Source organism: Choloepus didactylus, chromosome 9, assembly GCF_015220235.1.
Source record: "Choloepus didactylus isolate mChoDid1 chromosome 9, mChoDid1.pri, whole genome shotgun sequence".
NCBI classification, from domain to species: domain Eukaryota; kingdom Metazoa; phylum Chordata; class Mammalia; order Pilosa; family Megalonychidae; genus Choloepus; species Choloepus didactylus.
Window position 1 is genome coordinate 41,052,824 of NC_051315.1, and position 15,406 is coordinate 41,068,229.

Sequence of the window (15,406 nt, forward strand, 5' to 3'; positions counted from 1 at the left end):
GTAAACTAATTCTTTTAAGGCAGGACACCCTACTGAGAACAATCAAAGATTGAATTATGGCTTTTGCTTAGATTTTGGGAAAATCTGAAGACCACAAGCATCCGAGTGCCTCCCCTAAGCTTTACAAGGTTCAGGATGAATCACCTGGTAATTTACAGAGGGCAGAGATATTTTGTGGCTCAGAAAACTGTAGAAGAATAAATAAATAAACAAGTAAAAATGAAATAAAATCATTAGGAGAAGGAAAGGCTTATCTGGTTTATTCCACTGTAATCATAGTTACTGGAGTCAGAAAGATCTTAGCACTGCAATCAGTACACATTATTTCATTGTTTAAAAGTCCTTAGGACTTCCCATTGAACTCAGAGTAAAGTTCAAAATAGCCGACAGGGTCCTGCATGACCTGTTTCCTGCTTCTTTCTCTAGCCTCACCTCACACGTATCTGCTCCAGCCCCTCTGGACTCTGTTCATTTCACTCTTTTTCCTTAGGCTCCTGCTTTAAGGTTTGAACGTGCTGCTCCTTCCATCTGAAACCTCTATAACCTCTAACCCTCCTCCTGGTTAACTTACTGTTCAGGTCTCTGTCAAAATGTACTTCCCCAGGGAAGATTTCTCACTACCCCTAGTCTAAAATTAAGACCTTTATAATATGCTTCATAACATCTTTTACTTCTTTCACCTCATTTGGAATTATTTGATTTAATGTAAATAACTACTTATTAAGTATATGTCCTTCCTACTTGACTACAAGATTTTTTAGGTCTGGGACATTAACTAGGTTCTTCACTATCATCTATTGGCTGATACAATAAGTGCTTAATATATGACTTTTGAATAATATAGTAATAATATTGTTAATACTCTCATCTTTGAGATTAAATAAGAATATACGTTCCTTTTAGTTTAGGAACATAGGATTCGTGTCTCCATTTTGTTCAGCGTTACACTGACAGACTCAAGTATAATAAAGACTGATTCATTTACTCAATAAGTATTGTGTTCTTATCATATGTAGGGCACAAGGCTAGGCCCCGAGGATACAGCAGTGAACAAGGTAAGCATGATTGCTGCTCTAAAGGAAATTAGAGCAGAAAGCAGAGAGAGATTCTTCTGGTTAATTATTTAACTGCAATGCTGCCGAGGTAAAAGACTTAGGTGCTAAGAGAGTGTATGACAGGGAAGATGTATCCAAGTTGAAAGTTCAGGAAAGGCAGCTCTGAGCAGGTGACATTTAAATGGAAATTTGAAGGAGGATTGCAGTGGGAGTGGGTGGGAGTGGGTGGGAGAAGTGCTTTAGAGGAGAAAGAGAAGTATATGAGAAGGTTTGCAGAAGAGACAGACATGGCCTCACTAGGGGTGGGACTTAGGAATCAGCAAGTGTAAAAGCTCCTCAGGTGAGTCTAAGGTACAGGTGGGGATGTGAACCACTAGACTGGAGACTTCTACTCCAAATGTGGCCCTTGTCCCAGCAGCATCAGCACCATCTGGGGGCTTGTCAGGCCTTACCTCAGACTGATTGCCTCAGAATCTGCCTTTTTAACAAGATCCCCAGATGATTCATGTGCACATTACAGTTTGAGAAGCACTAGGCTAGCACAACTTTGAAAAGGCAGTGTGCCCTAAAAATGGCACACAGAGAATAAGGGGAAGAGTGACTGTGGATAAGGCAGATAGAGTCAGCAGAGACAAGATATACAGGGTGAAGAACAGTGTCTTCAAAGAGGGGGTGATACACCCCAGTGTGTGTGAGGGAAGCTCATTGGAGTTTAGCATCAAACTATTGGAATTTCAATTTTTTTTTTGTTTTAGATTAAAAAATAAGAAATATAGCATTTAATATGAGGATAGCACTGCCCTTATCCACTCTAGTCCCTGCATCAAATGGTCCCATGTCACATGGGGTACATGAGACATCTAACAGAGGAGGGAGAGTCCCCAAGGCTGAGGGATAACAGAGGTGCCCTCACTTGTTTCTTCACTTTCAGAAAACTGCAGTTTGATGTTTGCTAAGTTAAGGGAATTTAGATTACATCCTTGCTTGTGACGAAACTCTCTCCACAAAATTGAATACCCACAATGGCTGAATAAAGGGTTAGCAAACCCCTTCTCCTTCTGCATACGAACTTTGTTAGCTTTCTAGCCCTTTCCTGAGATTCCTGATAGGTAGTTTGTCAAATAGGTTGCTAGGCAACATTACCCCCGTAAAAATGACTCTAACTGGAAGACTACACTGGACTGAGAGACCCATAAGTAAGGGGTGGGTTCGCCATGGGTTTTGGCTGAGTGTGTTGACTCCTGTAACTATGTTCCTTGCAGGGAACATGGAAGCTATGCCTACAGAATTGTTACAAGAGACTTTGGCTACAAGGGCAGATCCTGAATGGAGCTAACAAGGATCTTGACCATGAGCTGTCACACAGGAAGGGAGGCTGGACTAACCCCTGGATTGCCTCAGGACTGCTCAATGGCCCCCACAGAAAAGGAATGCCTAACTCTGCCCTCTAGCAAGCCTTGATTTCTATTCTATATCTTTCTGAAAGAATCTGAAGCCAAGTGTGGCCCATGATAGTCCTTGAGTCTGAATGTTTAGTAGAGCCTTAAGAAGATTTCAAATGGCTTCAAAAGATTCCTGCAAAAAAACTTGTTGATTAGATATTGTTCTAGTTTGCTAATGCTGCCAGAATGCAAAACTCCAGAAATGGATTGGCTTTTATAAAAAGGGGTTTATTTGGTTACAAAGTTACAGTCTTAAGGCCATAAAGTGTCCTTCAACAACACGTACCTTCACTGGAGGATGGCCAATGGTGTCCCGAAAACCTCTGTTAGCTGGGAAGGCATGTGGCTGGCATCTGCTCCAAAGTTCTGGGTTCAAAATGTCTTTCTCCTGGGACATTCCTCTCTAGGCTGCAGTTCCTCAAAAATGTCACTCTCAGTTGCTCTTGGGGTGTATGTCCTCTCTTAGCTTCCCTGGAGCAAAAGTCTGCTTTCAACGGCCATCTTCAAACTGTCTCTCATCTGCAGCTACTCTCTCAGTTTCTGTGCATTCTTCAAAGTGTCCCTCTTGGCTGTGGCTCCTCTTCAAAATGTCACTCTCAGCTGCACTGATTTCCTTCTGTTTGTCAGCTCATTTATATGGCTCCAGTGATTTAATTTAGAGATTTAATTTAGACCCACCCTGAATGGGTGGGGTAACACCTCCATGGAAATTATCCAATCAGAGTCATCATCTACAGTTGGGTGGGTCACATCTCCATGGAAACACTCAAAGGATTCCAATCTAATCAGCACTAAAGCGTCTGCCCTACAAGATTGCATCAAAGAATATGGCTTTTCCGGGGAACATAATACATTCAAACCAGTACAGATATAATACTACTAATATGAGCACAGCAAATAAAAGATGAAAATGTCAGAATCAACACTCCTTTGACTCCTACTACAAGCTATTTAGTAGTTGTACTGCAAGGTTAAAAGTGACAATTTACTCAGACTTAATAAGCAATTAGCCAAAAAGATTAGAATTTTCAAGAAAACTCTTTGAAATATGAGTTTATATCCACTATCATCAGTGACATATATTATGTTTTCAGATATAGGGTTATATATTGAATGTATGTTGTGCCTTGAAACATACTGAAATGTAAAGATTATATATTATAAAGATTGTTGCTAATGGCACAATGAAGCCACCATCATGTTTAGCAAACATTTAAGAACTAAGCTTCCAGAAACTTATTAAAAATAATTTTTGAACTGAAGGCAAAAGAGATTTTGATGCCATTAACAAATAAAATAACATTTAATAATATTTTTATTTTATATTTAAAATTTCTATTTTGAATGTTTTCTAAGTATATAATACATAAATCAGTAAAACAGGCATATATTTTATAGAGATATGCATATACTATATACATATGATTAATTTTTTTTCACTTATGGATATGGATAAAAATACTTGGAGGCCATGGCCGTGAAGTAATGATTTTCAATTCTGCCTAATATTGGAATCACTTGTGGAATTTTTAAAACTTTCTGGGGGAGAACCCAAGATGGTGGCAAGGTAAGACAGGGCAAAAAACACCTCCATGAAAAATACTAGATAAAAGCCAGAAAGTGACCCAGAACACCAGTTCCAGTGATGCACCAGCCAGACAAGGTCTGCTAAATCCACAGGGACCGTGCATTTGGTGAAACTGGGAGTCTGCATTCTGAACGAAGGACTGGGAACGCCCCTGTATGGTCTGGTGTCCCAGGGCTTCCCTGGAGGGCCGGCACAAACATGTGATGTGGTGCAGCCTTCCCTTGGCAGTGGTCCTGGAAGAGCATGGAAGAGAAGGGGGACCCACTTGGAAATCCCGAGGACCCTAGGCCAGTGCCAGGGACTTGTGGGTCAGTGGCAAAGATGATCTGTGGTGGGACTGAGGTGAAGGCTTGGACTCTTGTAACAGTCTTAAATCTCAGGGAACACCTAGGAGGTTTGATTATTAAAGCTGCCCTGCCTCCCTAGCCACTCAGACACACACCCCACATTCAGGGCAGACAGCACCAAGAACACAACTAAACTTGGTGCACCAATTGAACCCCACAAGAATCAGACCCCCACACACCACAAAGACAAAGTTGGGGAGAAGTGACTTGAGGGGAATAGGTGACTCATGGATGCTATCTGCTGGTTAAAGTGTATGCCACCAAGCTGTAGATCTGACAAATTAGAAATTGGTATTTTATAGACCTGAAAGAAACCTATCAAGTAAAGCAAATGCTGAGAGGCCAAAAAACAATGGAAAATCTTAAAGCATATGATAAAACCAGACGATATGGAGAACCCAAACCCAAACACCCAAATCAAAAGATCAGAAGAGACACACACAGTACTTGGCCCAATTAATCAAAGAACAAAAGTCAAACAATGAGAGCATGGCACAGGACATAAAGAACATGAAGAAGAACATGGCACAGGATATAAAGGACATAAAGAAGACCCTAGAAGAGCATAAAGAAGAAATTACAAGAGTAAATAAAAAAAAAAATAGAAGATCTTACAGAAATAAAAGAAACTGTTGGCCAAATTAAAAAGACACTGGATACTCATAATACAAGATTAGAGGAAGTGGAACAATAACTCAGTGTCCTTGAGGACCACAGAATGGAAAATGAAAGAACAAAAGAAAGAATGGGGAAAAAATTGAAAAAATCGAAATGGATCTCAGGGATATGACAGGTAAAATAAAACATCCAAATTTAAGACTCATTGGCATCCCAGAAGGAGAAGAGAAGGATAAAGGTCTAGAGAGAGTATTCGAAGAAATTGTTGGGGAAAACTTCCCAAATCTTCTACACAATATAAATACACAAAGCATAAATGCCCAGCAAACTCCAAATAGAATAAATCCAAATAAATCCACTCTAAGACATATTCTGATCAGACTGTCAAATACTGAAGAAAAGGAGCAAGTTCTGAAAGCAACAAGAGAAAAGCAATTCACCACATACAAAGGAAACAACATAAGACTAAGTAGTGACTACTCAGTGGCCACCATGGAGGCGAGAAGACAGTGGCATGACATATTAAAAATTCTGAGAGAGAAAAATTTCCAACCAAGAATACTTTATCCAGCAAAACTTTTTTCAAATTTGAGAGAGAGCTTAAATTTTTCACAGACAAACAAATGCTGAGAGAGTTTGCTAATAAAAGATCGTCCCTACTTCAGATACTAAAGGGAGACCTACCAACAGAGAAACAAAGAAAGGAGAGAGATATATAGAGAAATTTAACAGACATATATAGAACATTACATCCCAAATCACCAGGACACACATTCTTCTCTAGTGATCATGGATCTTTCTCCAGAATAGACCATATGCTGGGACATAAAACAAGCCTCAATAAATTAAAAAAAAAATGAATTTATTCAAAGCACATTCTCTGACCACAGTGGAATGCAAATAGAAGTCAATAACCATCAGAGACTTAGAAAATTCACAAACAACTGGGAGTAAAAATGGGGGGGAGATGAAAACATTCCTGGATAATCAAAAGCTGAGGGACTTCATCACCAGTAGATCAGTCCTATAAGAAATGCTAAAGGGAATTGAGCAGGCTGAAAGGAAGGGACACTAAACAATTGACTGAAACCACATGAAGAAATAAAGATTACCAGTAAAGATCACATGGTAAATATAAATACCAATACTACTGTATTTTTGATTTGTAGCTCCACTATTTACTTCCTATAGGATCTAAAATACATAAATTGTAATGATAAATCAGTGTTTTTAGACTCAGTGTAAAATATGTAGTTTTTGACAAGAACTACATAAATGTGGGGGAACGGAGGAGTAAAGGAACATAGTTTATGTACCTTTTGAAGGAACATAACTTCCTATTGAAGTTAAGTTGGTATCAAAGAAACACAAGATTGTTATAAACTTAAGAGGTTAAATTTAAGCCCCATGGTAAACACAAGGAAAGTATCAGAGAATATGACCATAGAGATGAAAAGTAGAGTATGGGTTACGAGAAGAGGGGGAAGGGGCAATGGGGAGTTAAGAAATGAGTGTAGGGTTTCTGTTTGGAGTGAAGGGAAATTTCTAGTAATGGATGATGGGAAGGTGATAGCATTGCAACATTCTAAATGTGATTAATCCCACTAATGGAATGCTATGGAGGGGCTAGAATGGGACGATTTAGGCTGTATATATGTTTCCACAAGTGGAAAAAAAAAAAAGACAGTCTAAATAGATGATAATTAAATGCCAAGATGATCCTGGATGGGATCTGAGGATGGAGGAGAGGAGGCTCAAAGGTACACTGATGGGACATAAAAAAAAAGAAAAAAGGAAATATAGAATGTAAGCTTTGTATCAATGTTGAATTTCTTGAACTTCTTAGCTGTGCTTAATGGGAATGCATAAAAGAATGTTCTTGCTCATGGGAAATATATGTGTGAATTATATTGTTTGTTCAAGGATGTGTGCAGCCTGCTCTCAGATGTTCAGAAGACAGAGCAATAGATAATAGACGATAGATAGGGAGGGAGGGAGAGAGGGAGGGAAAGAAAGAAATGGTGGTGTGACAGGATGTTAAAGTTGGTGGATCGGGGTATCGGGGGAGGGGGTCGGGGTATGCTGGAGTTCTGTGTATGAGGTTTGTATTGTTTTTGCAACTGTTCCTGTAAGTTTGGATTTATTTCAAAATAAAATTAAAAAAGAAAAAAACTTTCTGGAAGCTTGACCTCTTTCCCAGACAAGCAGTGTTAGAATTCCTGGGAGCCAAGACCAAGGATTCATAGTTTAAGAAGCACCACAGGTAATTCTGATATAGAACCAAAGCTGGACATTACTGTCTAGAGAAAAGGGAAGAATTTCACAATATTTGCTGAATCCTCATCCTGAAACCGGATTACCAGGGAGAGGAAGTTCTTTGTCTTGAAAATACAGATGTCCAGGCCAGACACCAGACTTACTGAATCAGAATCATGGGGTTATGTATTTACTCTACGTTTGGTACTGTGCTAACACTTTTGCACTCATTACTTTATTTTAAGCTCACAAGTACCTTTGATGTAGATATAATTCTGATTTTATAGATAAGAATACTAAGGTTCAGAGAGGATAAAGGACACATGGTTTAAGGGTCATCACAGATGCAGGTGGGGCAGGGAATCTAAATTTTTAACAAGCTCCACAGATAATTCTTGAACACACCAAAATTTGAGAAGTGCTGGCACAGAACAAAACAGCCTTTCTCTGCATCAGTCACCTTCATATACAGAAATTCCAAAGCAGTCACCAGGAGCTATTATATCAAAGGAAAATATCACCCCTCTGCCCCTAAACATATACAGCAATTATAGGAGTTCATCAGTATGAAATAAATTCATCTTACAGAATTAACATCTGTTATTTTGATAATTCCTTTATTACAGTATAATAATCATTCACTGGAAAAGGTCAGAACAGTAGCTGTCCTCTGTTATTTCACATTATTCACACTAGCAGAATATACGCAAAGTTTAATTTTGTAACTTTTTTTTGCTTTTTTTAATTAAAGAAGTTGTAGTTTTTTTTAAAATTCAGTTTTATTGAGATATATTCATATACCATACAGTCATCCATGGTGTACAATCAACTGTTTACAATACCATCATATAGTTGTGCATTCATTACCTCAATCTGTTTATATATATATATATATATATATATATATATATATATATATATATATAGTTTTTTTTTACTGAGATTGTTCAGATACCATACAACTATCCAAAGATCCAAAGTGTACAATCAATTGCCCACAGCACCACCATACAGCTGTGCATCCATCAACACAATTCTTTTTTTTCAATTTTTAGAACATTTTCATTACTCCAGAAAAGAAATAAAGACAAAAAAAAAGGAAACTCAGATCCTCTCATACCGCTAACCATGCCCCCCCCCTCCATTATTGATTCATAGTTTTGGTATAGTACATTTGTTACTGTTGATGAAAGAATGTTAAAATACTACTAACTGTAGTATATAGTTTGCAATAGGTACATATTTTTTCCCTATATGCCTCTCTATTATTAATCGCTAGTTATAGTGATATACATTTGTTCTAGTTTGTGAGAGAGATTTCTAATATTTGTATAGTTAATCATGGACATTGTCCACCACAAGATTCACTGTGTTACATATTCCCATCTTTTAACCTCCAACTTTCCTTCTGGTGACATGCGTGACTCTGAGCTTACCCTTTCCACCACCTTCACACACCTTTTAGCACTGTTAGTTATTCTCATTACATGCTACCATCACCCCTGTCCATTTCCAAATATTTAAGTTCACCTTAGTTGAACATTCTGCTCATAATAAGCAACTGCTCCCCATTCTTTAGCCTCATTCTGTATCCTGGTAACTTATATTTCGTATCTATGAGTTTACATATTGTAATTAGTTCATATCAGTGAGACCCTGCAATATTTGCCTTTATGTGTCTGTCTTATTTCACTCAATATAGTGCCTTCAAGCTTTCTTCATCAACCCATTTCTTTTAAGATGGTTTTGTTCAAACACTATACATTCTGTCCTAAGTAAACAATCATTGGTTCCCCGTATAGTCACGTTTTTAGGTATTGAGCACCATCGTCACTCTCTATATAAGGACATTTCTTCCACAAAGACGGAGGAAGAGTCAAAGAAGGCAGAGAGGCAAAAGAAAAAGACAAGAGAAAGAGAGAAAAACAAACAAACAAACAAAAAAACTTGATAGCTGGAAAGCGACAAAAGGAAAGATAGCATTAACCTAAAGTAGAATAAAGAGTCAGACAACATCACCAATGCCAGGAGTCCCATACCCTTCCCCTATTCCCCATGCCCCATATGCATTTAGCTTCGGTATATTGCTTTTGTTACATTAAAGGAAGCATAATACAATGTTTCTGTTCATTCTAGCCTCTAGTTTGCATTGATTGTATTTTCCCCCCAATCCCACCCTATTTTTAACACCTTGCAATGTTGACATTCATTTGTTCTACCTCATGTAAAAACATATTTGTACCTTTTATTATGATCGTTGAGCACCCTAGGTTTCCCTGAGTTACACAGTCCCATTCTCTATCGTTCATCTTTTGTTCTGGTGTCCCACATGGTCCCAGCCTTCCTCTTTCAACCACATTCACAGTCATCTTTGTTCAGTGTACTTACATTGCTGTGCTACTATCTCCCAAAATTGTTTCCCAAACCTCTCACTCCTGTCTTTTCCTTTCTGTCTGCAGTGCTTCCTTAGTGTTTCCTGTAGAGCAGGTATCTTGTTTACAAACTCTGTCATTGTCTGTTTGTCAGAGAATATTTTCAGCTCTCCCTCATATTTGAAGAACAGTTTTGCCAGATTTGGATCCTTGGCTGGCAGTTTTTCTCTTTCAGTATCTTGAATATATCACCTCAATTCCTTCTTGCCTCCATGGTTTCTATTGAGAAATCCACACAGAGTCTTATCAATCTTCCTTTGTTTGTGATGGATTGCTTTTTTCGTGCTGCTTTCAGGATTCTCTCTTTATCTTTGATGTCTGATAATCTGATTATTAAGTGTCTTGGTGTAGGCCTATTCAGATCTATTCTGTTTGGGGTATGCTGCGCTTCTTGGATCCGTAATTTTATGTCTTTCATAAGAGATGGGAAATTTTCATTGATTATTTCCTCTATTATTGCTTCTGCCCCTTTTCCCTCTCTTCTCCTTCTGGGACACCAATGACATGTAAATTCTTGCTTTTTGTTTTGTCTTTAAGTTCCTAGAGACGATGCTCATATTTTTCCATTCTTTTCTCTATCTGTTCTTTTGTGTGAAGGCTTTCAGGTGCCTTGTTCTCCAGTTCCTGAGTGTTTTCTTCTGCCTCTTGAGATTTGCTGTTGTATGTTTCCATTGTGTCTTTCATCTCTTGTGTTGCGCCTTTCATTTTCATAGATTCCACCAGTTGGTTTTTTGAACTTTCAATTTCTACCTTATGTACGTCCTGTGTTTTCATTATATAGTTCAGCTCTTTCACCATATCTTCCCTAAACTTTTTGAATTGACTTATTAGTTGTTTCAATTCCTGCATCACAGTTGAAGTGCAAGTTTGTGCCCCTGACTGGGCCATAACCTCATTTTTCTTGGTGTAGGTTGTAGTTTTCTGTTGTCTAGGCATGGTTTCCTTGGTTACCCCAATCAGGTCTCCCCAGACCAGAATGGGCTCAGGTCCCAGAAGGAAGAAATATTCAGTATCCAGTTTCCCTGAGGGTGTGTCTTAGGAAATTGGTACACCCTCTGATGCCTCCGGTCACTGTGCTTTTCTGCCCAGCAGGTGGTGCATAATTCTTGATTGGTGTAAGGAGGTGTGGCTCTTTTTCCTCAAGTTCTGAATGAAAGGCAGGTGGTAGAGCTGGGCCCCACCCCTTTCCCCTTAGAGAAGATAGACCCTCTACATGGAGGTCATTAGGATTTCAGTGGTCTCTCTCTGCCTGTGCTATACCGTTGTCTGGGTTACAGAACTGGGAACTGAAAATGGCTGAGGCTTTCTCCACTGAGTCGAAAAAGGAACAGAAAGTCCCCTTCAGGGCTAGTCCACAGCAACCCTCCAGCTCTCCAAGGTCAGTCGTCACCCAAAGCCTGTGTCTGCTTCTTGGGGATTCGTACCTTGTAGTGAGCAGTTCACCCTTGCTAATTAAAACCCCAGTTGGAGCTCAGCTGAGCTATATTCGCTTGCTGGGAGAAAGTTTCTCTCTGGCACCACGAGGTTTCGCAGCTCAGGCTGTGGGGGGAGGGGTCTCCCGATTTGGATCTACAGTTTTTACTTACAGATTTTATGCTGTGATCTCGGGCATTCCTCCCAATTCAGGTTGGTGTATGATGAGTGGATGGTCACGTATGTCCCTCCGCAGTTATTTCAGATTATTTACTAGTTGTTTCTGGTTTTTTTTTTTAGTTGTTCCAGGGGAACTACTTAGCTTTCACTCCTCTCTATGCTGCCATCTCAGCAAGGGTGTGAGAAGTTGCAGTTTTACAGAAAAATCAGAATTTGCATACATGCCCCCTCACACACACAGATTCTTTGCATTAGTGTGGGAACTGTTAAAACTCATGAAAGATTATTATTATAATTATACTATTAACTACCATATAGTCCATAGTTTATATTAGGGTTCACTGGGTTGTACAGTCCTAGGTTTTAAAAAAAAAATTTATTCTAGTAACATATATACAACCTAAAATTTCCCCTTTAAACTACATTCAAATATATAATTCAGTGCTGTTAATCATGTTCCCAATGTTGTATAGCCATCACCAGCATCCATGACCAAAATTTTTCCATCATCCCAAACAGAAACTCTGTACCAATTAAGCATTATATTCCCAACTCCTACCTACACCCTGGTTCCTGGTAACCTATCATGGTGGTTTGTAGCTGTATATACCAGAAAAACATGTTCTTAAACTCAATCCATTCCTGTGGGTGTGAACCAACTGTAAGTAGGACCTTTTGATGAGGTTACTTCGGTTAAGGTGTGGCCCACCTCAATCAAGATGGGTCTTAAATCCTATTACTGGTGTCCTTTATAGGCAGAATGAAACTCAGACAGAAAAAGACAAAGCCATGGAAAGTAAGAAGCTAAAATGCGATGGAATGAGGAAGGGAAGTGAGAGGCCAGAAAAGGCCACCATGTGCATTGCCCTGTGACAGGGGAGGCAAGGACCAAGGATCACTGGCAGCCAGTCCCGGAATGCCAGTCTTCAGGTGGAAAGCATGGCTCTGCTTTGGACTTCTTCCTGCCTCAAATCTGTGAGCTAATAAATGAGCTAATAAATTCCCATTGTTAAAGCCAACCCATTGCATGCACCTGACTCTATGAAACTTATTCTAATTATTTCATATCAGTGAGATCATATGATCTTTGTCTTTTTGTGTCTGACTTATTTCACTCAACCTAGTATCTTCAAAGTTCATTCATGTCACATGTATCAGAACTTGATTCCTTTTAATAGCTTAATAATATTCTGTTGTATGCCACATTTTGTTTATCCATTTGTCTGTTGCTAGACATTCAGGTTGCTTCCATCTTTTTCCAATTGTGAATAAGGCCACTATGAAATTTGGTGTGCAAATATCTATTTGAGTCCCTGCTTTAAATCTTTTTGATATATACCTAAGAGTGGGATTGCTACATCATATGGTAATTCCATATATAAATTAATGAGGAACTGCCAAATTGTCATCCACAGCAGCTACACCATTCTACATTCCTACCAACAACGAGCAAGTGTTCCCATTTCTCCACATCCTCCCCAACACTTATTTTTTTTGTTTGTTTCAGAGGTAGACATTCTTGTGGGTTTGAAATGGTATCCAATTGTGGTTTTGAGTTGCATTTTCCTAATAGCTAATGATTTGAACATCTTTTCACATGCTTTTTGACCATCTGTATATCCTCTTTGGAGAAATGTCTATTCAAGCAATTTGCCCACTTTTTAATTGCTTTTTTTGTCTTTTTTTTGTGGTTTAGTTGTAATATTTCTTTATATATTCTAGATATTAAACCCTTATCATATATCTTGTTTCCAAATATTCTGTAAGTTGTCTTTTTCATGATGAAGTCCTTTGATGCACAAAAGTTTTAAATTTTGATTAAGTTCCATTTATTTTTTTTTAAATTACTTGTGCTTTTAGTGTAAAATCTAAGACACCATTGCCTAATACAAAGTCCTGAGGATGCTTTACTCTAGGAGTTTTATAGTTTTGGTTCTTATATTTAGGTCTTTGATCCATTATGAGTTAATTTTGGTATATGCTGTGAGCTAGGGCTCACTTTTATTCTCTTGCATATGGCTATACAATTTTCAAGAAACCTTTTTTGAATATTACTTTTTCTTCATCAAGTAGACTTGGCATCCTTGTCAAAAATCAATTGGCCACTTTTTCACAATGGGGTTGCCACCAGAACACAGGTGTCATGAAAACTATCATTATATCTTAAACCAAAATGGGAAAGGTAAAGACATATCAACATTGTCATCACTGGGCATGTAGAGTCAAGCAAGTCCACCACTACTTGCTAACTGATATACAGATGTGGTGGAATCAACAATGAACCACTGAAAAATTTGAGAAGAAGGGTGCAGAGATGGGAAAGGGCTCCTTCATGTATGCCTGGGTCTTGAATAAATGAAAGCTGAATGTGAGCATCATTGATATCTCCCTGTAGAAATTTGAGACCACCAAGTATTACATGACCATCACTGATGCCCCAGGACACAGAGACTTTATTAAAAACATCATTACAGGAACATTTCAGGCAGACTATGCTGTCTTGATTGTTGCTGGTAGTGTTAGTGAAGCTGCTATCTCCAAAAATGGGCAGACCTATGCACATGCCCATCACACACTGGGTGTGAACCAACTATTTGTTGGTGTTACCAAAATGGATTCCAATGAGCCACCCTACAGCCAAAGGAGATATGGCGAAATTGTTAAGGAAGCGAGCACCTACCTGAAGAAGTGGCTACAACCCCAACACAGTCGCATTTGTGCCAATTTCTGGTTGGAATGGTGACAGTATACTGGAGCCAAGTGCTAACATGCTTGGTTCAAAGGATGAAAAGTCACCCATAAAGATGGCAATGCTAGTGGAACGATGCTATTTGAAGCTGTGGATTGCATCTTGCCATCTACTCATCCTACTGACAAACCTTTGCATCTGCCTCTCCAGGATGTCTAAAAACTTTGTGGTATTGGTATTGCTCCTGTGGGCTGAGTAGAGACTGGTGTTCTCAAAGTTGGCATGGTGTCATGTGTACTCCAGTCAACATTACAACTGAAGTAAAGTCTGTTGAATGTACCATGAGGCTCTGAGTGAAGCTCTTCCTGGGGACAATGTGGGCTTCCATGTGAAGAACGTGTCTGTAAAAGATGATCATGGCAATGAGGCTGGTGACAGCAAAAATGATCCACCAATGAAGGCAGCTGATTTCACTGCTCAGGTGATTATCCTGAATCATACAGGACAAATCAGTGCTGGCCATACAGCTGTGCTGGATTGTCACCTGGCTCACATTGCTTGTGAGTTTGCTAAGCTGAAGGAGAAGACTGCCATTCTGGTAAGATGTTGGAAGATGGCCCCAAATTCCTGAAATCTGGTGATGCCGCCATCATTTGACATGGTTTCCTGCAAGCCCATGTGGAGAGCTCTGACTATCCTCCTTTGGCTTATTTTGCTGTTTGTGATATGAGACAGACAGTTGCTGTGTATGTCATTAAGGCAGTGGACCAGAAGCCTGCTGGAGTTGGCAAGGTCACAAAATCTGCCCAAGAAGTATAGAAGGCTAAATGAGTATTATCCATAGCACCTGCCATCCTAGTCTTAATAGTGGTGGAAGAACAGTCTCAGAAGTGTTTGTCTCAATTGGCCCCTGAAATTTAACAGTAAAAGACTGATTAATGATAACAATGTATCATTAAACCTTCAGAAGGAAAGGGATGTTTTGTGTACTGTTTGTTTCTGTGTGGCAGTTTTATTAAAGTTTTTTTTTATTAGAGAAGTTTTAGGTTTATAGAACAATCATGCATAAGATACAGGATTCCCATACACCACCCCACCATGAACACCTTGCAATGGTATAGAACAATTGTTACAATTGATGATAGAACTTTTTTGTAATTGTACTTGTTTTTGAAATGGCAGTTATCTTTGTTACAATTGATGAAAAATTATTAAAATTGTAGTATTGATGGTCCATAGTTTATATTAGATGTATTTTTCCCATATACCACCCTTTAATTAACAACAATTCACAAAAGAATATTCTTTTTTTTTTTTTCAAGATAAACCACTGACTTTTATTGTAACAGAGTACAAAATGTTCACTGATATGGCTCCAGATTCCTC

The 15,406-nt window shown here is 38.8% G+C and overlaps 1 pseudogene; it reads left to right on the plus strand.

Annotated features, from left to right (window-relative positions):
• The first annotated feature begins 6,681 nt into the window (after positions 1 to 6,681).
• Positions 6,682 to 14,677, plus strand: LOC119544375 (annotated as a pseudogene).
• Positions 14,678 to 15,406: the final 729 nt, after the last annotated feature.